Source organism: Rousettus aegyptiacus, unplaced genomic scaffold (genome assembly GCF_014176215.1).
Source record: "Rousettus aegyptiacus isolate mRouAeg1 unplaced genomic scaffold, mRouAeg1.p scaffold_m13_p_6, whole genome shotgun sequence".
Classification (NCBI taxonomy): domain Eukaryota; kingdom Metazoa; phylum Chordata; class Mammalia; order Chiroptera; family Pteropodidae; genus Rousettus; species Rousettus aegyptiacus.
The window spans coordinates 9,127,421-9,148,168 of NW_023416309.1; the positions used below are offsets into that span (position 1 = coordinate 9,127,421).

At 52.4% G+C, this 20,748-nt stretch overlaps 1 protein-coding gene across 6 annotated transcripts in view; it reads right to left on the reverse strand.

Annotated features, from left to right (window-relative positions):
* ZMIZ1 (zinc finger MIZ-type containing 1) overlaps window positions 1-20,748 on the reverse strand; it is a 231,613-nt gene that overhangs the window by 173,507 nt on the left and 37,358 nt on the right. For 3 of the 6 annotated variants that reach the window (XM_016164986.2, XM_016164984.2, XM_016164983.2), the window contains exon 1: window positions 12,539-17,012. The gene's annotated coding sequence lies outside the window, so the exon portion shown is untranslated. Of the gene's footprint in view, window positions 1-12,538; window positions 17,015-20,748 lie in introns of those variants that run through there. The other 3 variants (XM_016164985.2, XM_036222297.1, XM_016164980.2) reach the window with 3 other exon arrangements.

The following is a 20,748-nucleotide window of genomic DNA, read 5'->3' on the forward strand; positions in this document are numbered from 1 at the left end:
AACTGGAGTGGGGTCCAAATAACCAGGATGTATCCATGTGGAGGAGAGGACCCTCATTTCATGCATATGGTACCTGCCCTGCCCTGATGATGATGATGATGATGATGACAGCTGACTTTATTGGATCCTTAAAATGTTCCAGGACCCTAGGAATACTTAACATGTGTCATTTCATTGAATCTCACCATCCTGTGAAGAAGGGACTATTACCCACATTTCACAGATGGCACCACTGAAGCTCAGAGCAGTTAAGTGATCACTTGATGTCACGTAGCTAGTAAGTGTTGAAGTCAGGGTCAAACATCAGAGCCTGTACACTAACCACTGCACATTCTGCCCTCATAGGGGCTTGGCCTCCCTGTAAACTGGGAAGACAGATGGCTCTTGCCCTCCCCTCCAGGAGCTGGATCATGAGATGCACCAGGCAGTTCAAGGAGGAGTCTGAGGAATGGCACGAGTGCGGTCAGTGCCCAGGCTGGCAGGCTGGTCACAGTGGGTATGGTATTGCAGCCTGGGTGAGGCTGGCAGACAGGGCAGAGCTGCTGGGCACTCACAGTGTGCTGCAACCTCACACACAACCTCTCTCAATCCCCCTGCCTCACCGAGGATGGAGGACCTGGGGAAGAAACTGGTGGGCCAGATCCTGGAAAGGCATATCCGTGGGGAAGAGGTGTTCAGGCAGGGAGAGAGGGCCAGAAGAGGCTCAGCCCTCGCCTGAGGGTGGGGATGCAGACTGGAATCCTGGGGAAGGACCGGGAGCTTTGAGCAGCCTCACTAAGCTCAAGAGGGCCTTGATGACAGCCTCAGAACTTGAACTTTATTCCTGGTGACAGTGGGAAGCCAGGGAGGGCAGCAGAGGGCTGGGAAGGGTTCAGTCATTGAGAGGCAAGGCAAAAAGTCGGTGAGGCCTGAATGCCAGCAGAGGGTGTGGGTACTTAGGGGGACATAGAGCCAAAGATGGTTAAGGAGGCCGAACTGACTGTACAATGTGGGGGTGAGAGAGACAGAGGTGTCAAGGGTGACCTAGGCATCTCCCCAGCCACTTCACTGACTCAGCAGCTGTCCGAGTCAATATAAATTGACTAGGACCCCAGGAAGCACTGGGACCCTCCCCCCAGGAAGCCCTGACCGGGGGGAGAGCACCGATGACTAGCAGGCCGCCATCAAGTCTGCTATGTCCCCCCGCTAACCTTTCTCCTTTGTCAGCAGTGCTCTCCATCGATGCACCGGAAGGGCCAGTACAATCTCTCCGGCTGCCTGGGCCAGGGCTGGGGGCAGGGTCTCACCTCCCTTTCCCTCTTTTAAGGAAGAGTTTTTCAGAGCATCTTTAGAAAGCCAGGAGCAGAGGTGCCAAAGCCTTCGGTGTGACTGGGGAGACCGAGGACTGGTGAAGAGCAGCCCAGGATCCACTGGGCATGACTCTGCCCCTCCAGCTGGCAGAGGGGAGGGTGAAGAGAAGTTGGATGGGCAGACAGACTTAAGCCAGGCTTTGGCAGTGGGCAAGAATGTTGGGGCTGGAAGAGGGATCTATAAGGTGTGGGAGAGGGCCCAGCTCAGAGTGTACCAGCTAGTCCTGGAGCCAAGGAGTGGTTAAAGGGGGACAGTGGGCTTAGGAGTGGGGCAAAGGACTAAGATGGGGCTCGAGTGTCAATTGTCCTGGAACTAAGAAGTTTCCAGGATGTGGAACTTTCGGTGCTAAAACTGGAACAATCCCAAATGGCTAGTCACACTGGCAGAACTGACTCTGAGTTCTGGTTTTTAGTTTTACTACTTTCAAACTGTATGACTTCTGTGTGCCTCAGTTTCCCCATCTGGACCATAGAGCTTATAGGAGTACTTTGTGTATTGTTTTCATGAAGATTAAATGATGTATGTAAAGTGCTTAGCATCTGACACAGCATCTGATACTAATCGTTCAACAAATGACAGGTGGCCGCTGTTACTGCCACTGACTGCTACTGTTACTGCTATGAGGACCAGCTAACACATCCCGAGCACTTGCCCTGTGTCAAGCCCTGTTCTAAGCACTGTAAGTATGTTGCTAATTTAATCTCATGATGTTTAAGGGGTAGGAACCATAACTATCCCCTTTTTCAGATGGGGAAAATGAGGTGTGGACGGACTGAGCTGCTGGCCCTGGTTCTCTAAGAGGGCAAGTTCAAACACTACTTTTATTTCCACTGGCTGACACCACAGCCAGGGGCATGCAGACCAATGTCAACACAATTCTGGTCACACTGACCCAGGGCAAGAGCTGGACAAACACACAGGGGAGCAGGAGTTCAAGCCACTGTGGAGGTGCACAGGAATAAGGGGGTGGGGCCCTGTTTTCTGGGAGACCGAGTCCCTAGCCCTCAGCCTGGGTCTTCAAAACCTTCCTCTCCGGGTCCGAACACATCAAGCAAATTAGGTTTCCAGGGTCTGTTTACACAGCAAGAGAAAGGAGAGCCCCCAGAGATGCTCATGCCTCCCACTGCCCCAGGGGCCCAGCTCTCTGGATCCTGTACTTTCTACACATGACCTTATTTCATTCCTGCAACGACACTACAAGGTCAGTTAAGTTGCCCATTTCAGATATGAAAACGTAAAGACTCAAAAATGTGCTCAGGTCACACAGCTGGACCTAAAGATATCCAGCTCCAAACTCTGGGCTCTTCCTGGCTGCTACATGACAGGATGAACAGGCGGCACGAGGGCTTATTTTTCCTTTTTTTTTTTAACGTTTGTGTTAGGCATGGTACAGGATTCAAGGTGAGCACTAGATAACTCTGAGGATGAGAGGCACAGTCTCCCTTAACCCCTTAGAGTTCAGGTAGCCCAGGAAAAACTCCAGTAACTCAAGGGGTGGGCCCAAGCACCCAGGGGTAGGGCAGTCAACCGAGTAGAGTACTGAACCCATGGAGAAAAGAGCGTGGGTGCCAGGATTCAGGTAGGGGCCAATCATGCCAATACCTGGGGGGCGATCAGGCCTTGTAAGAACCACTCTTCAGTCTTAAAAGTTGAGCATACAATATCATTGCTGCCCCAGCCCCTAGGAAGTCCTCAGCACAAGGAACTATTCACAAAACAATTAGCTTCCAGCACCTAGGAAAAAGGTCGCCAAGGCAGGCAGGCAGGCACTGGCTGGGCAAGGGCCCCTGGGAAGCTGGGCCCAGTTATTTTTAGCATCTTGATTCAGGAGGGAGGAAGCCCTCCTCCCCACCAGGTAAATGTCAGTGTCACTGGCAGACTCAGCTAATTAAAGTAGCTGAGGAAAAGAGATAGGGATGGGGGCCTCTGCCCTTAGGCTCCTCACCCCCTAGGGCTCTCTTCCTCTACCTTCTCTTCCCAAGCCCTGGCCCTATCCATCTGCCTTGGGGCCCTGAGCTGGAAACACTGGCTTGGTCTCAAAAGGAGTTTGACCAGAGACTTGGAATCCTAGGCTTGAGTCCTGGCTTGGCTGCCTGACCCTGGCCAAGTCTCATGTCTCTCTTCTCTGACTCTAGTTTCCTCCTCTAGAAAAGGAGCCCCTACTAAGCCTGCCTGTTATTATGATGGTGACAGAAACCAGGGCCATGAAGAGGCCTTGCATGAGGGCAGCTTGCCCTTCCTGCTGCGAGAAGGTTGCTGTATTATTCCAGAAAAGAAGTCTGGGCTTCCTGAGAGGGAACCCAGGCCAGCCCCGAGCTGACGGGCCTGAGCTGGCTGCTGTGCAAACTGGGGGCGGGGATTTGCGCAATCCTGGGTACTAGGAGTCCAAGGGCCTGTGGCTGCCACTCTGCTGATAGGAGAGGGTGACAGAGAAGCTACTGTGGGTCACTGGAGGTGCAGCAAACACAACCTGGCTAAGCCCACGGCCACTGGAAAGCCTGCACCCAGAGGGGCACCAGGCACCCTCAGGGCCTGAAGCAGATCACAGGCCTGGCACCACATGCAGGGCTCAAAGGGTCACCTCCTCTATTTTGAGCTCTGAGCCTACCCCGCAGCCTTAGGGTGGGCCACTTACTCCCCTACCTCCCAGAAACAGGAAGGAGGGGAAGCCCACCTCAAACTCTCAGCTCTGGAGTTCTCTTGGGGAGCTGGACCCTTAGCCCATAGGTGCGTCTGCCCCAGGGGGCCTGATTTCGCCTCCTCCTCCTGGCAGACCTCTAGAGTTTGAAGTCAAGTCTCTCCAGCTGGAGAGAAACCCTGGGTCCAACAGCAGTGTTCTGGACCGACTGCTCAACTTTGGGAGAGAGCCAGGATCTTGGAACCTGCGCACACCCTTTCCAAAGGCAGACCTTCCACAGAGGCACTGCCCTGCTGAGGCTTCCAGGTGCCTGAAACTCCAGGGAGAACTGAGGAAAACTGGCACAGAAATGGGGCAGTGATCTGCCCAGGGACATCTAGCAAGTTAGAAGCGAAGTATATCTGTCCACCTTCTGCCATCTGGCCTCTAGGGGGCATCTCCAACCTCCTTTCCTTCACTGCCCCACTGATCTGCCCCAAGTATATCCCTGCCTCTGGGCGTTGGTACAGATCGTCCCTTTGCTTGGAATGTTCAGTTCAAAGTCATGTTCATTCTTCAGTGCCCAGCAGGAGCTCCACCTCCTCCAGGAAGCCCTCCTTGTCCTCTACTTGCAGCACCCAGACACTTGTCCTAGGTACCACATATCGGCAGCGTCACAGCTGGGCATCCTGCTGTGGCTTGGTAAATGAGACTGGCAAGGGACATGAATAAGCCCTTGGTTTCTGGAGTCCACTTTCCTTCCTCACCCCCTTGCATCTGTTAGCTTTCAGACTGGGTCCTGACTCCAGAGCATTCTCTCTGCTGTGACCTCGGGCCTACAATCTCCAGGCCTCACAGGGCTCTCAGGGTAAACAGATGAGAGGAAAAGCCCTAATAGTAGCAGGCTGGGCAGGTGGTGGAATACAAACAAGGCTTACCAAAGCCAGGTCTGAGGGCACCGTACATACTTCTCAGTCCTGGTTCTGGGCGGATTGCCAAAGGCTCCCAGAACTTCCCTGGCCCTACTCTCTGTGTCCCTTACCCCTCAGGAGTCGGTTTTGCCTTTTTGCAAATACCATGCCCCCTGAGTCTCCATCATCCCTGCAGGTCTTGGGCCCTGTCAGCGTTTATACCTGCCACTTATCCAAAGCAGTTTAGAGGCGCAGTGGGCTCAGATGAAAGCCTGGAGCGCCATGATGGGCCGCACTGGGGTCTACTCTCCTATCTCTGAGCCTCAGTTTCCCCCATCTATGCCATCTACTCCTCATCTCTGAGGGGTTGAGCCAGATAATTTCTAAAGATCATTCCACCCATAGGTGGCCAACATACTATGATTCAAATAAAAATGCTGCCCTTCTAGCCCCACTCAGTGTCTGCTCCCTCCCTGCAAGGTCACGGAGGCTTTAGACAGGACACAGAGCATGGGCGTGGCTATCTCAAACTGGAGTTCAGTGAGGGCTTTTGATGAGCAAACACCGGTGGGAGGGAGAAGCACCCTTGGTGAGTAACACTCAAGGAACCCTTCAGAGCATAGTTTACCAATCCCAGTTTGTCCTTGGAGAGCCCGACTGGTGGCTGAGGTCAGGGATCCCTGGAGTGCACTAGCAGCCCTAAACATCTACACTGGTGATCACACAGGGGCAAGGATCCCCTTGGACTCTGGGAGAGCAGAGGAGGACCAAGGCCTGCCCTGCTACCTCCCGGAAGGATGCCTCCTGCCTTGCCTGCTGGTCTGCATCTGCTATGATGATGCTGAGTGACCCTGGGCTGGTCTCTGGGCCTCTTTGTTCCCACTCTTCACTGAACAGGTTCATCCACATCTTCCTTCCAACCTCACCCCTGGGCTGAGATCAGGTCCACATCAGGCAGGGGTCTAGATGGTTCTACCCTGGGCAGCTTCAGATTTCTGCATTTTGGAAGACTGGCTTTTTCCTGGTAAAGAGCTCTAGCCCCTGACCCAGGAGAGGCCCCAGAGGTATCTGGGGGGTTGAAGAGGGCCTGGTAAACCTGAAGGTAGTCAAGCCCCCAACACAGCTCTTCCCTGCTGCCACAGTCTCTGGGTGAACTGAGCTCCAACTTGAGGGCTGAGGCCAGCTCTCCCTACTCAGCCTTCGCAGAAGAGCTGCCATTGCTCCATAGTGCCTTTTGGCACCCTGCTCTGCAGGATCAAGGTCAAACTGTGCAGCCCAGCCTTTGAGGCACTAAGGAGTTGCCTAAGCACCTGCTTCCGGCTTTTGCTGAAAGAAACTTCCTCTCCAACGGGACCCCCGACCCACCGAGTTATGCAGTGACCCCAGGAAGACCCTACACCTCCACTCTTCTATGTAGGGATCCAGACCCCTCCTCCAGGCAGTCTTCCCTGCCTGCCTCCTCCAGCATTAGGGAAGAACTGCTCCTCCCAGCTCCTACTTTCACCCATTGATGGCATCCACCTAGCATACTCTACACTGGAGATTCTGTGACCTCTACCCCAACCTGAGGCTGTGCTCACCCAGCTCTTCAAATGCAAATTCTTTTGGATGCCAGTGCATAGCATGGTACTGGAGCCTCGTTAGTGTTCAACATGCATTGGCTGATGAAGTGAATGGCTCACCCAGCAAAAATGTAGCTATCAGAGAAAGTTCAACGTAGTGAGGAAACATATTATGGTGTCAGATAAAACTGGGCTTAATCCTAGCTGTACTGATAGTACTGTGACTTTGCATACATTTCCTAACCTCTTTGTGCTTTGAGTTTCCTCATCTGCACAGTGGGATACTCCTAGCTTCACTGAGTTGTTGAGGCTCTTGAGATCCTTACAGTTTGTGCCCTGATCTGTCTCAGCCTTCTGGTTTTATAGGCCAATGAACAACTGCTCAGAGAGACAGTGACTTGTCCAAGGTCACAAAGGGTGGTCTGCAGCAGGACTGAGGCTTGAAAGAAAAGTGCCACTCTGAGGGTCTGCCAGGACAGCAGTCCCACCCTGCTGACAGAGGGAGTGTCCCACCTTGGGCAGTAATGATCAGTAGGCTGTAGACTAATCTCAGGTTTAGGCTGGAGTAAGGGTTACAGGGTCAGGGCAGGCTTTAGAGGGGTTTGGGCTACAGGCAACAAATTCCAGGCAGGGAGAGAGGGGTGTGCATTCTCAGCTGGCACTGAAGACTGATAGGCATGCCACATGGAGACCCTGGAATCCCAGCTCTGCATGGCCACGGCCAGGCCTGCTGTGAGATGGGCTTGGCATTCAAGGTCTTTTCAGCCAGCCTCAAACCTGCCTTGCTCTGTGTAACCCTGGAAGTCTGCTGACTGACAGCTGATGGCACATGCTGGCAACACCAAGCCACATACCGGGGCTGGAAGGGTTAGCCAGAGAGTGTGATCGTCATTCTAGGTCCCTGCCCACAGAGCTCTAATCAACAGCTGTTTGGGGTTGCCTTGGATGAAACCCAAATCTGGCCAAACCCCAATCCCTGCTGTCCCCTACAGCCTTTCTTAAATGACAATCCAACCACGTTACTCCCCTGCGTGGTGGCCCTGAGGGGCCAGCTCCATCACTCACCACTGTCTACCAACCCACCATCAATCCATATGCCACGGAGTGCTAACCATGTTCTAGGCTCTGTTGTGAGGATTTATATGGTTTACTTCGTTGAGTTGAATTCCTCATTACTCAATGAGGTAGGTTCTATTATTATTTCTACTTTACAGATGAGGAAATGAGGCACAGAGAGAGGAGTGGTAGAGTTGGAAAACCCCAAAGCCTAGGCCCAGAGTCTGTACCCTGAGTCATGTCAGTGTGCTCTGCATTTACCCACCAAAGGGGTTTTGCGTGCTTTTTATAAAGTGGCAGACATATGGGACAGTCGTCATGCCCTCAACGAGATACCCTGTCACTGCGTCTAGCCTTTGCTGGATGTTATAGCCCAAACCAGCTGAAGCCTTCTCACCTCTGTCTGACGTGGGACTTGCCTGAGCCTAAGAACCACACACACTTGGCTCCAGTCTGCCTGTCTTAGGGAACTGGGCCAAGTCACCTGTAGGAAGGAGGAGGGACAGAGGCTTGTCTACTCCAGCTAGCCAGACCACTGGCTGGCTCCACCAGGCCCTCTTCAGCCCCCCAGGCACCTCTAGGGCCCCTTCTGGGCCAGTAGCTGAAGCTCTTTACCAAGGAGTAAAGCCAGTCTTCCAAAATGCTTACATGTGAAGCCGCCCCAGAGCAGAGCCTAGTGCCACCCTTTGTTGCCACCATCTGCACCCCTTCCTGATGTGCGCCTGGACCGCAGCCCAGGAGCAAAGGTAGGAGTACACCTCTGAGCCTCCGTATTCCCACTGGCGAATGGGAATGGGACCTTTTGAGTGCTTGCTCAATGGTCCAATTAGGGTGTGAAAGAGCTTTGTACGCTGTATAAATTCTACGGTGCAAGAGGTCATTGTAGCTACTGGAGGGGTCACAGGGCAAAGGTTGGAGGGAGGGGCTGGAGTCGGAGAAGGCTCTCTGGCATCTGACTTGCAGGAGTGAGTTTGCCAAGCAGAAACAGGCATACAATCAGGCAGAAGACTGCAAAAAAACACAGAGCAGATCCTCTACCCCCACCCCCTCTGCCCCGGTAATTTGGAAAAGCATGAGCGTATGCGCGCACGCACACACGCACAGACAGAACCAAGTCACCACAGGTCAGGAATCCTCAAACACCGCTGCCTAACAAAGGGGCTGCAATCCTATCCTAAATGAAGCCCCTGCCCCAGGCTGCTGGGGACAAGCTAGATGCTGTCACCACTCAGCTTCTTGCTGCTAAGGAGGACAACACCTTTCCCCTTGACAGATGAGACTCACAGAGGTGTCAGGGAGCTTACCCAAGGTTGCTGGGTCGGTGAGTAACTGGTGGTGCTTGCACACAGACTCAGTTCTTTGCACCTAATCCCACGAGTACTACACGTACTCTAGACAGGATTGTCTTCGTGGGCAACTGCAGAGGCCCCAAGTTTAGAAGGACCCACACTTGGTTTAATGCTTTATTGCTATCATCTTGAAATCCTTAATAATTTGTGAACATCGGGCCCTGCATTTGTTTTACACTGGGCTCCACAAATTACAAAGCCGGTCCTGATTCTAGGAGCTTCTGAGGGCCACTGTCGGTGGGAGGGGGAAGGGCCAGTGAATGAACTTTCACATCTCCAGGACTTTACAAGAGCCAGGCCCTCTGCTGCATTTTCCTTTTCCATCCATATCAACCTAGCACATTTCTCCTTACCTTCCAGTACCCAACACACCTGTCACCTCCTGAAGATCCTTCTCAGATTTCCTCCCTACACATGGACTGACTTGAAGGAGAACCCATGGCTCCCTGTGCCATGGCCCCATACTCTGAAATTGCTAATGAGTGTGAAAGTGGTGTCTACATCCCCTAGGACTAGGGCAGCCCAGAGTTTCCTGTTGGCCAAGTTTCCAAAAAAAAAAAAAAAATAAGCTAAGGACATTTTACAAAGGGGTCTTAGAGGTGAAGTTACTAGATCATGCTCTAACAGTGGGCCCCAGAGAACAACCCACCTTTTTACATGTAAGAAAATGGACCCCCCCCCCTTTTTTTTGCCTGGGAACACTGGGCCAGGCTAAAACACAGATAAATCCAAGGAGCACGCCTGTAAACCTCCTCCAACTTGCAGGAGCCCTGCTGGGGAGAGGGAGGGAGGGAAGAGAAGAGCAAGTCTTGAATCTAAGGTGAAGCTGCCGCTTCTTGGCTGTCAGACCCACCAACTCTGAGCCTCAGTTTCCTCATCTATAAAGCAGGCATGGAATGACCTATCCCTAAAGGGAACTCAGTTGGAGAAAAGAGTATAAATTCTGTAACACGAGTGAGCAACTGTCCTTGAGGACTTAACCAACCTTTGCTGTGCCTCAGTTTCCTCATTTAAGGCCACCCTCTCAAGGCTCTTGGTGGGGGGAGGTTTAGTGAGCTCAGGCAGGTAATGTGCCAGTCTCTTGTGCAGGGACTCTAGTGTGGCTAGTGTAACAAAACTGGCACCACAGACCCCAACTCCCTAGGAGCCCTCAGGGGAAGGGCAGACGGAGCAGAGATGACACAGACCCAACCAGCTGGCTGTGCGCAAGACTCAGATGGCGCCCAGGCTCCCAAGAGCTAGATGGAGTCCCCAGGGGATGAGGAACAGGGATAAGGCCCCACAGACATTCCCTGGCAACACCTACAGCACCCCTACACCACCCATACCAGCTTTCTTCTTGTAAGACTAATAGTTCCAATCTGTTGAAGCCCTAAAAGAGTCCGGAAACTGTTCTTGGCACCACACATTGGTGGTTGTTAATCCTCACGACCACTCTGTACAGGAGGTGAGGAGTGGATAATGACCACTTCCGTTTCCAGATGAGGAAAGTGAGGCCCAGAGAGGACAAGAGCTTGTCCACCAAGGTCATACAGTGCCCTTCAAACCCTTTCCTGACATACATGCAGAGGTCATGGCTCAGCCTGGGCCCAGAGCTGCCCAGCGACTGAGGGAGGTGCTGAAAGCTTTTCCAAGTGAGAAGCCAGTGACCTCTGAACAGCCCCTTCTTGTAACGCACCCTTCCTTGTATGTGCCTTATGAGTATGTCCTTGTGTGTGGGGACAGCCACGTGTTGTGAGAACTTGTGCCTGTGTATCTGTGTGGAGTGCCAACATGAAAGTTTGTGAACATGTATGTCTGTGAGTGTGTATGTGCATGCGAGTCTATTTGTGTGCACAAGTGTATGTTTGTAACACGCCTGAGTGATGTCTGTGTACACATGCAAATGAAGGAGCATGCCTCTGCACATTCCTGCATGTATCTGTACACACATGACCTTTCATGTATGTGTGTGCATACACATCTCTCTATCCTTAGCACGCATGGATGGGTTTACAAGCACATGTGTGTCTATGTGTACAAGTATACAGTGTACATGTGTTTATGGACACAGGTATAACTGTGGGTTTGGAGAATCCTCTGGGACTTGTATATGAATCTGTACTTCTAGATGTTAACATTGCATCCACATGTAGCTATTATGCCACCCAAATCGTCTTCTTCCTCATGGAAATCTCAACCTACTCAGAGACATTCTAGACCACAACCTGGCATACCTTCTCCAAGAAGCCTTCCTGATTCCAAACTCCCCACATTCACCTAGGACATCATGGCAGCTTTCCAACCCTCACATTCACCCCCAGCCTCAGCCAATTGCAAATCCTGCCAATTCCCCTTCCTCCATCTCTTAGGATTTTTCACTCTCTTTTTATGTCCATTGCTCCAGCCCCAGCTGAGGCCTCTGATCTCTTACTGGACCGTGGGGACAGTCCCACTAGTCTCCCTGCTTCTAGCTAGGGCCTCTCCAATGGCCTCTCCATTGCAGCCACCTTCAATAGGCCACTATCTGCCACAGAAACCTCCAAGGCTCCTACCACCCTTGGGATCTAATACTCTAGCCTAGCATTTGTGGCCCTTTGTGATCTTCCCATACCCTTGACAACCTCATCTTCCTTCCCTCCAGGCTCTTCCACCCATCTCTGCTCCTGTCTCTCACAATGCTACTCATGTCTGAGTCACCTGTGCCAGAATGCCCCCATCTGAACTATGAACCCTGTCCACCCCACTGTTATGGAGCTTGCACAACTGTTGTGATCTCCCTGCCTCTTCCCCAGAGCACAGAATGAGATACCCTTTCCTCTGCACCTCAGGGTCTGACATCAGGCCTGGCATACAGGAAGTGCTTAATACAAGCCTGGGAAACTGAGCTTGGGAAGCAGAAGGAGAGAGCTAGCCAATACAACCCTCCTTCAGAAAGGGCCCTGGTGCCACCTCGGAGGCCCTGGAGGACAGGTCTGGTTCATGTCACGTCACATCTACAAATGAGTCCTGACACCAGGCAATAATCAGCCACTGTCACCTTGTAAAAGCCTCCTCCCTTTGCCTTGAGCTGAGACAGGACCCATCACTTCAAGATCGCCTTGTCCCCGCTTCCCAGAAAAGGCCAGGAGAGCGGGGCAAAGCCAGGGGCAGAATCGTCCAGGGATTAGTGCACTGGAGCCACACAGACATGGAATTGAACCCCATGGGGGCTCGGCCAGGTGTGTGACCTTAGGCACTTCCCAAACACCAGCCTTGGTTTTCTTGACTATACAATGTCAATGATAACAGCACCTGCCTCATAGGGTTTCTATGAAGATGAAAAAGTTAATAACTACATAGTACTTAGCACAGGGCTTGACAAAGAATTAAATACTAAGAATGCTAGAAGATGTCATGATTATTAGCCTCATATGCAACATGGGAGAACTGAGGGTCCCAACTATGGAGGGACATGGTTATCAAAGGGGTTGGCAGCAGAATGAAAACAAATGTCCAAGTCCCAGGCCAGGGCACAGACCCTCCACTGTCTGGCTCCCTCTGAGAGGAGGAGGCCAAGAAAGAAGTAAGAACTGAGAAATAAGCCCCTTTCCCTGATTCCTCAGTGATGGTAGCCACCTCCTGGCTCTCTGGGCCCCAAAACAGCACTAGCCACGAGGCCGGAACAATCACCATCAGATACACAGTGCCACACAGGCCGGCCCTGCTGTTTACCTGCTGAGGTCTCTGCCCACGACCAGGACTTGAGGCTGCTGAGATTTTCAGGAAAAGGCGGCGAGGGTCAGGAGGCGTTACCCTGGCAGTCCAAGCACAGCTGCTGCAAGTCCTGTGAAGAAAGGAGAAGGCACAGTGAGTCCACGCCTGACCTTGCGGGCGGCCCCCACCTCCCTTCACCAACCTCTAGGTCCTGCCTGCCTAGGATCCTCTCACCATCTCCTAGAAGGTGGAGTTGGCCCACAGAAGTAGAGCCACCCTAGAAACTGATGCTGCCTTCTAAAGGCCCACCTCATGAAGTCTGCAGTAGAAGCCAGGAGCCAGCCCAGCAGTGAGGTCCGCCCCTCCGCATGCTGAACCGCAGCAGCAGCCACACAGACACAACCCACCACAGTGCTGCAGTCGGCCCAGCCCCCCAGGTTCCGGCCTTGGAACAAGCCAGGTACTCTGCCTGGAGCCCTTTTCCTCCATTTCTCTATCTTTCAAAGCCCCACTGGACTTCAAGATTCCTCTCAAGATGCACCCCTGGAGCCCTCTCTGATCTGGCCCTTCTTTCCTTGTTCATTCCCCAGTGGCTTTGGGCCTAGCTGACTATGTCTCCTCCGGCTTTCTATAGGCAGGTCTCCTCTCTGGGCGGAACTCCTAGACATCAGGAATGAGGTCTAGTTTATCAATCTATTCTCTGAGGCGAGCAAGACTACAGAGACTGCTTGACGAATGGATAAATGAATGAATGAGTGACTGATGAATGGTGCTGTAAAGGTATTTAGTGAACGAGCTGAACAGAATTGACCAACTGATATGTACCTTGAAATCAGGAAGCTGCCTGAGCTCTCCAAGGGCTTCCTCGTGCCCTTCCCTCTGTTGTATTCTAGAATACAGGGTTCAGGATGGTGAGAGGAAAGAGACTTGGGTGACATTGATACTTCCCTCTGTCCTTTACAAATGATGGCACTAAGGCCATGACAGGGGACGAGTTTCCTCTGATGGTCCTGCAGCAAGAGAGCTACAAGGCCAAAAGTCAAACCCAAGACTCCTGGCTTTGCCCACCGCTCGGAGCTGTCATGGATGGAGGCTGCCATGGCAGTCCCCCCAGCTCCTGCGTCCTCATGTGTCAGCTCCTGCAGGCACCCAGTTTCCCAGACTATTGGGGGATCAGCCCAGCCATGGAAGGTAGCTATGGATAAAGCAGAGAGGGCAGTGGGAGGACCCTGGGGTAAGGAAAAGTACAGAGATCACACTCAAAACAGGGCTATCTTATCTGACAGCCCTACTTCCAGCGTGGAGGCCTGAGGCAAAGAGGAAACATTACAGGGAGCCCCAGGGTAGAGATAACCCTCTAGGTATCTTCTCCTGGAGGGGGGCTTTCTAAAACCCCCCACTGACCACCTCACTCCCCTCCACGAAGCCTTCCTGTGCCTCCCGAACATTGCTAGTGAGGCATACCCTGCTCTCCGCCTTGGAGGACAGCTGGAAGTGTCTCCTATCCCATGGTCTATCAATGACCCAGTATTTCCACTTCCACAGAAACATGGGCATGTGGTCACCCAAAGATAGGTACTAGAACATTCACAGCAGTGACATTCATCATGGCTGAAAAATGAAAACTTCACAAATAGCCATCAACTATGGGATGGATAAATTGATATGCATGCAATGGAATACCACACAGCAACTAGAACAAATGATTTGCAACTGTATCCAACACTAGAGACCAGAAAACCCAGACACAATGCAGAACATGCTTAAGGGGTCTGTTTGGATAAAGGTCAAGAAGAGGCAAAGCTACTCTGTGCCATGAGAACTAAATATGGCCACAGAATCTTTGCAGCTCTTCTAATCAAGGGGTGGAGTCTATTTGTCACCTCTGAATCTAGGCTGGCCTTGAGACTTGTTTTGACCAATAGGATTTGGTAAAACTGCCATTTTGTGGCTTATAGAGAGCAGGCCTCAAGAGGTGCTGCCCTTTCTGGCCTTGGCCCTCTTGGACTGCTGCCTGGCCATGGAACGAAGCCTGTTTGCCTAACTGGAGAATGAAGAACTGTGGCTGCCCAGCCAACAGCCAGCACCAACTGGCAGACACGACTAAGGCCTTCTTCGACCTTATGGTCCAGCCGGCCCTTCAGGTAACTGGAGTCACATGAGCCCAAGGGATACTGGCAGAGGGACTGCCCAAGCTAACCACAGAATTATGAGACATAGTAAATGATGGTTCTTTGTTTTAGGCCACTAAGCTTTAGGGTGGTTTCCAGGTAGCAACGGAAAACTGATAGCAGGCTGCTGGAAGTCAAGATGGTCGTTATCCTTGAAGGGGAGCAGTGACTGGAAGGGCGCACATGGTGAGGGGCATATCTAGGGAGTCTGGAATGTTCTGTTTCTTGATCTGTGTGGTGGTGACATGAGTGTGTTCATTTTGTGACAATCTGTCAAGCTATACTTAAGATATACACGTTTTTCTGCATGGATGTGATACTTCAACAGAGGCTAAAAACAAACAAACCTGGTTCTCCGCCTGCCCAGTGTACCAGATCCAGCTCCACCCTGCCCTGCCCACTTCAGCTCACTCTTCTATGCACACTCACAGGGCCACCTCACATCTTTGTACCTGGGATGCCCTTCCCCTTCCTATTGTAGCACCTCCTCCTGGAAGCCTTCCCTGACCTCTCCAGGCCTTCCTCAGGTGTCCATATTCACATAATTCTCTCTCTGGGACTGGGTCTTCCTGAGTGTGAGGTTTTAAGTCTTCCTCTTCTGTCTCCCCAGTTCTTAACACTATCCTGTCAGGGATAGGCGGCACTGTTCTTTGCCCCCCAGAGTAAAGGTGATGCTGTGATGATCATAGCAGGCTTTAGGGTATAAAGGGGTAGGGAGGACTGGCTATCACAGGTCCAGTGTATAGGCCAGCACCTCATGTGACCCGGGCTTCTCCTACATAGATCAAAGGCGGGGATGAATTTGGGATGCGAAAGGGTCTACAGAGTTGGGGAGGACTTCAGAGGTCTCCTGTTTTGCAGTAGACAAGACACCTGTGAAATGTGTACCACTCCTCTCTTAATTATCTATTAAAATAAAACAGCAAGGTGACTGGCAGTGAGTGCTGCATCTCTGCCAAAACAATGCAGACGGCCAGGCAAAGCAAAGCAGAGCTATGATGCTAGACAGGCATCAGCTCCGCCTGAAACCTTTCTATGTACTCATCTCCATCAACACCCAGCCAGAAGGTAGAAGCCCACCCACAGTCCTCACGTGACCTGGGATGGGGCCTCAGCCGACTCCCAGTCCCAGGGCCTCAGTTTCAGATGTCTCTCTCTGGACCCCTGCCCCATCTTTGTAGTTCCAGATCTGTCCTCCTTGGATGTGTGACCCTGGGGTAGCCCTCTGTGCTCTCAGTTCCCCCACTGTTATCTGAGAGATCTTGTTTAGTCAACAATCTCTGAGGAGACACATTTTTCTCTCCTGTTGGAGGACTGGCCCCACAGGCCAGAACAATTCTGCGGCCCAGCACTCTTTCTGCCTCCCTCAAGGTTCCCACTGTGCTGCCAGTGGTAACTGTCAGCAGTAGGCTGATGTGCCCACTACAGTGCACCAAGAGCAGGTCACATCACCATGTTACCTGCCTGCCTCTGGGAAGGGGTGCCCAGGCTTGGAGGGGAGAGTCCCTTCTCACCTTCATGCCTGGCTCTCCCTGGGGCATTTTTTATGGTACCCAGAGCCCTTTACTATGAGAGGAAGCTCCTTGCCCAACAGAGAGGCACAGATAACCCAGGAGAGGCAGTCTCTCTTGCAGAAGAGGTAACTCCATGCACGTAAGGAAAGCTGGATGGGTCCTAGCCAAACTCAGAAGAAACTCTGGACTGAAACACACTTTCCATAGGTGGGTGTACTGTCTCACAGGTAATGAGTGCCCCATCTCCAGGGACGTGCAAACGCGGAGCAGCCATGGGTGTGCCGTGGGTGCTGTAAGCATCAGAACTGAAGCTGACCTCTGTATTTCCCAAACTCCTCTGATGATAAGAATCACCTGGGCTGCTTGTTAAACCCACAGTTTCCCAGGCCTCTCCCCTGAGAATGGAAGTCTGTGGGCTTGGAATCCAGCCCAGAAATTTAAATTTTTAATAAGTCCTCCCAGGTGATCCTTTGCATCTGGAAAGTTTAGGGGAGCAGTGGCAGATGACCTTCCAAATCCCTTTGAGGCCAGAGATTAGTGATTCTGAGACCCCATTCCATACCATCCCTACCCCATCTGGAAGACGCAGCCAGTAGCAGACTAACTGCATAATTAAAATAAAAATGATTTAAAAGCTTCAGAAGGGGGCAAAGATGTCAGGGGGACAGGAGTTCTCAGTCCATGGTAGTACCAGCAGCAGTTCCTTCTCAGCACCACCCCCTAAGGCTCCCCAGAGTCATCCAGAAAAGCTCAGCATTCGTGGGGGGAGTGAGCTGACAGCTGTTCAGCTGCTGCTCAGTGAGACCCGGAAAAGCAATTATCTTGCTCTTAGCAAAGAGGCACTGGCTTTTACCCGCCCCCTCCCCTCCTCCCTGTCTCCCTCCCACCTTCACACACACACACACACACACACACACACACACACACACACACAGCCCAAGGCCAAGATGCTGCTGGCTGGCTCTGAACCCACCTCTCCCCTGCCCCCAGCCTTCAGATTCCTCTGACTGGCTCAACCTCCATTCTCAGAGCACATTTCCAAAACTTAAATCATTTAGCCCGCTAAACCGGAGATGGCAAAATGGGTGCTATTTCTTAAAAACATACAGAGAATGTATTAAATTATTGATAGCCATTAAACAGGGGGAAAAAATTAAACAGCTCTCAGCTCTTATCAATCATTCATGCAGTTTCCACTGGGGTGTTTTCTGGAGAGTGATCACGTGGGCAACCCGGGGAGCTGGCTCTTGCCAGCAAGGAAGGCACTAACTGGATGGAGCTGCAGAGGAGGCTGCTGCAGCCCCCAGCAATTACCCAGGCCACCGGTCAGCCTCTCTGCAAACTCCCACCTCCCCTCTTCACTGAATTGTTAACAAAGGGGCACTCCAACACTGCCTTGGGGAACCCCCATAACTAAATACAGCAGCTTTTAGTGAGCATCTACTACGTATCAAGCATGTGGGATGCACAGGCACATCAGCCTCAAAGCACTCACACAAGTAAACATGGGAACTCTTTGCAGGAAAACGTGATTACGCACATTGTGACAGGAACCATAATGGAGATCCATGGAGGGTGGCTCAGAGGAAAAGGGTACGTACAGCTGTCGCTGGAGGAGGGGCTGCCCAGGAAGGCTTCACCAAAGAAGTAATTCTTGGGTAAATTCTTGCCCAGAGGACAAGTCTGGAAGGGCATTGCAGGAAAGCAGTCCAGCCCTAGCAAAGGCACAGCAGCCTACCTCTGCCTGTGTCCCAGGGCTCCTCCTTGTCAGTGGCGGTTACTGGCCATGTGGGGTTAGGGGCTTGGACATAGAGAACGGAGCAGGGAGCAGTCACCTCAGCCTGGCCTCTAGGCACTGGTCAAAACCAGGCCAGGCCAGAGAGGAATGCATACGGCCAGCTCCCCACTTCCCACAGTATGGCCTTGCTGAAGGTTGGGATTCACCCCAGCTTCCCAGGGCAGAAGCGCCTCCACCCCGGCACAGCAGACCCATTTCCTGGCTCTGATTCAGGACACCTAAGCCAGCGTGACACAGACCATGGAGGCTGTCGGGCTGGAATACCGCTGGTCTCCAGGCCACAGACAGGCGTGGCAGAGCTGCCCTAGGGAGACAGGCTCCCTCCTGCCACTAAGCTGTGCCAAGGACCCAGGCACCAGGACCGCAGGAGCCAGGGGACACTCAATCCTGCTCTGCCCTCCACAACCAGGGACCATCTGAGGCTCCAAGGCCAGGCAGGGCTGACGACTACTTCAGGGAACACAGAGGCTAAGCCTATGCCTGCCCCAGCCCCTGCCTCCCCAGCCCTGCTGCCCCAGCATACCGGGAGGGCACCATATTCTTGAAAGCCTTTCAGAAGCTCTAGCTTCTTAGGAGCAGGGAGCCTGGAAGAGGCCCTGCCAAGTGTTGATAGCACCCTCGCCAGAGAAAGCTGCTGTCACAGGGAAACATTCTGGGGAGAGCAGTTGTTTACCACCAACGCTTGGGACTGTTAAGTGATGATCGGAAGAAATTAAATTTGCAAATTTGAAAAGATAAAATGGAAGCCCCCTCCCCAAGCCTCTGTACATTTAGACCTGGAGGATCAGGCTGCTCTATTTTGCCTAGTTTGGGGAAATATTCTTAAGTTTGCCGGGGGCGGGGGGCGGGGGTTGGTATGTGTAGCACCAGCCTAGGCTGGGAGACAGGGGCCCTGAGCTGTTCCTCCCTGGGCCTCAGTCTGCTCATCTGCACAGGTGGACTTGATAAGACCAGGTTGATCTTACGGGGCAGGGATAACCTGTAAGAGGTCTATCCACGGTGTCCCAGGAACATGCAGTTCCTCAAGGCTGCTTCATACCCCCAAGTCACCCAAGGACTTGAGGCAACGGGCCTAGATGAGTCTGAAAGTCATCAGCTACCCTGCTGCCTCTGCACAGCCCTTTGCTCACACCAAAGGCATCTGGCTCTCCTGAGTCCCTGTCATGCCTTACTTGAATTGCTACATATGACCCCTTCCCTCTAGTTCACCTCCACATAGGTACAGGGACCTGTGCATAGCTTAGGCCTGAGCTGGCACAAAACAGGCTGTCAAGGAAGGTGTGCTGACCCACGAAATCAAGATACAAATGGACAAATGACCCAAAAACCCAAATCAAACACACTCGTACCTGCTTAGGTACCAGCCCTGGCTCCCCACTGCCAGCGCCTCCCACTGCCAAATTTCTAAGTCCTCTAAGCCCTTCACCTATGAGTTGTGTCCATACTTGTAAAAGTTGTTCACACCCTCTAGATTCCAGCCCCAGCACAATGACTCAACCTCCCTGAGCAACCTCCCCTGGACTTTCATGCACCAGGGTTTCTACATGTGTTATTGCTTTCTCTACTCAGCCAAATCCTCCTCTATGTCAAGCTCTATTTCCCCCTTTGTAACTGTTGCAACGCATTTTACACTACACTAGACTGGGTTCTGTTCACATCTGCTCTGAACTAAATGGCGGGGGCGGGGGCACCTCAAACACCAACATGGTTCCTTCCCTCAGCACTTGGTACATAGGGTTAGAGAGGGTCCTCTAACTTTACTACAATCAAATCAACCTCCCCAGTCCCTGGCCTGCAGCCCAGAATCAGTTCTTCTTAATGGCTAACCTGCATTGCTCCTGCTATAATTCTAAAAACTATTCCCTGGAGAGTGGGTGAGATGTTCTCAGCCAAGTGTAAGTGAGACTGTGCTCTTGGAGCTCCTGGAGCAGAAGGAAGGGCAGGCTTGTGAATTTCCAGGCAAAGGCCAGCAGAAATTGGCCACAAATGAATCATTAACTCTCAAGTTGAGAGCTCTGAGTGGCTGGTGCCAAGGTCTCAGGCTCCAGCCTATGTGGGCCACTTGGCCTCAGTTGACTCAGGCTTGAGGGTGGCCCTGCCCCCCACAATCCATCTGCCTCACCCTATAGCCACTGGTCATGGAGAGCTGAGGTTGTCTGGGCCAGAACAGCCCAGACGTCTTATGGGAGAGGGCATGCTTTTTCCTAGGAACGACTCCAAACCTTTGCCCATGCACTTCTGTTCTTCTGGAATGCTGTCCCTTCCAGTGAGCTAAATCCCCTGTCCTTCAGGATCTGACTCCACTCTGACTTGCTTTTCTTCCTTGTCCATCTGAGCCCACCTTGGTCCCCACACCGTGCAACCCTGGCTGTGTCTGCGAACCCAGGTCTGGGCACCAGGGGCTCATTTCTTCAGCAAAGTCCTTGCTGGGATGGGGACTTTGCACCTCATCTGGAGCCCAGCAGCTAGCACAAGCAAGGACACAGACCATGGAGCCCACACATGATGGGGTTGTTGGGCTCAGTCTGTAGCCAGCAGGAAGAAGCACTTGGGCTGGCAGTGGGGTCTGGGGTATATAGCCCTCACCTGGCTCAGGTGAGACATCACATTCCTCTCTGGGCCTCCTATCAGGCCTCAGGCCAGTTGAGATGCACTTGAGACAGGGGCAGAAATGACCACTGGCCTCTTACTGGAGAGCCAGGTGGCTGTGGCGGAGGGGGGCCTGGCACCCTGATTCCCAGGTGC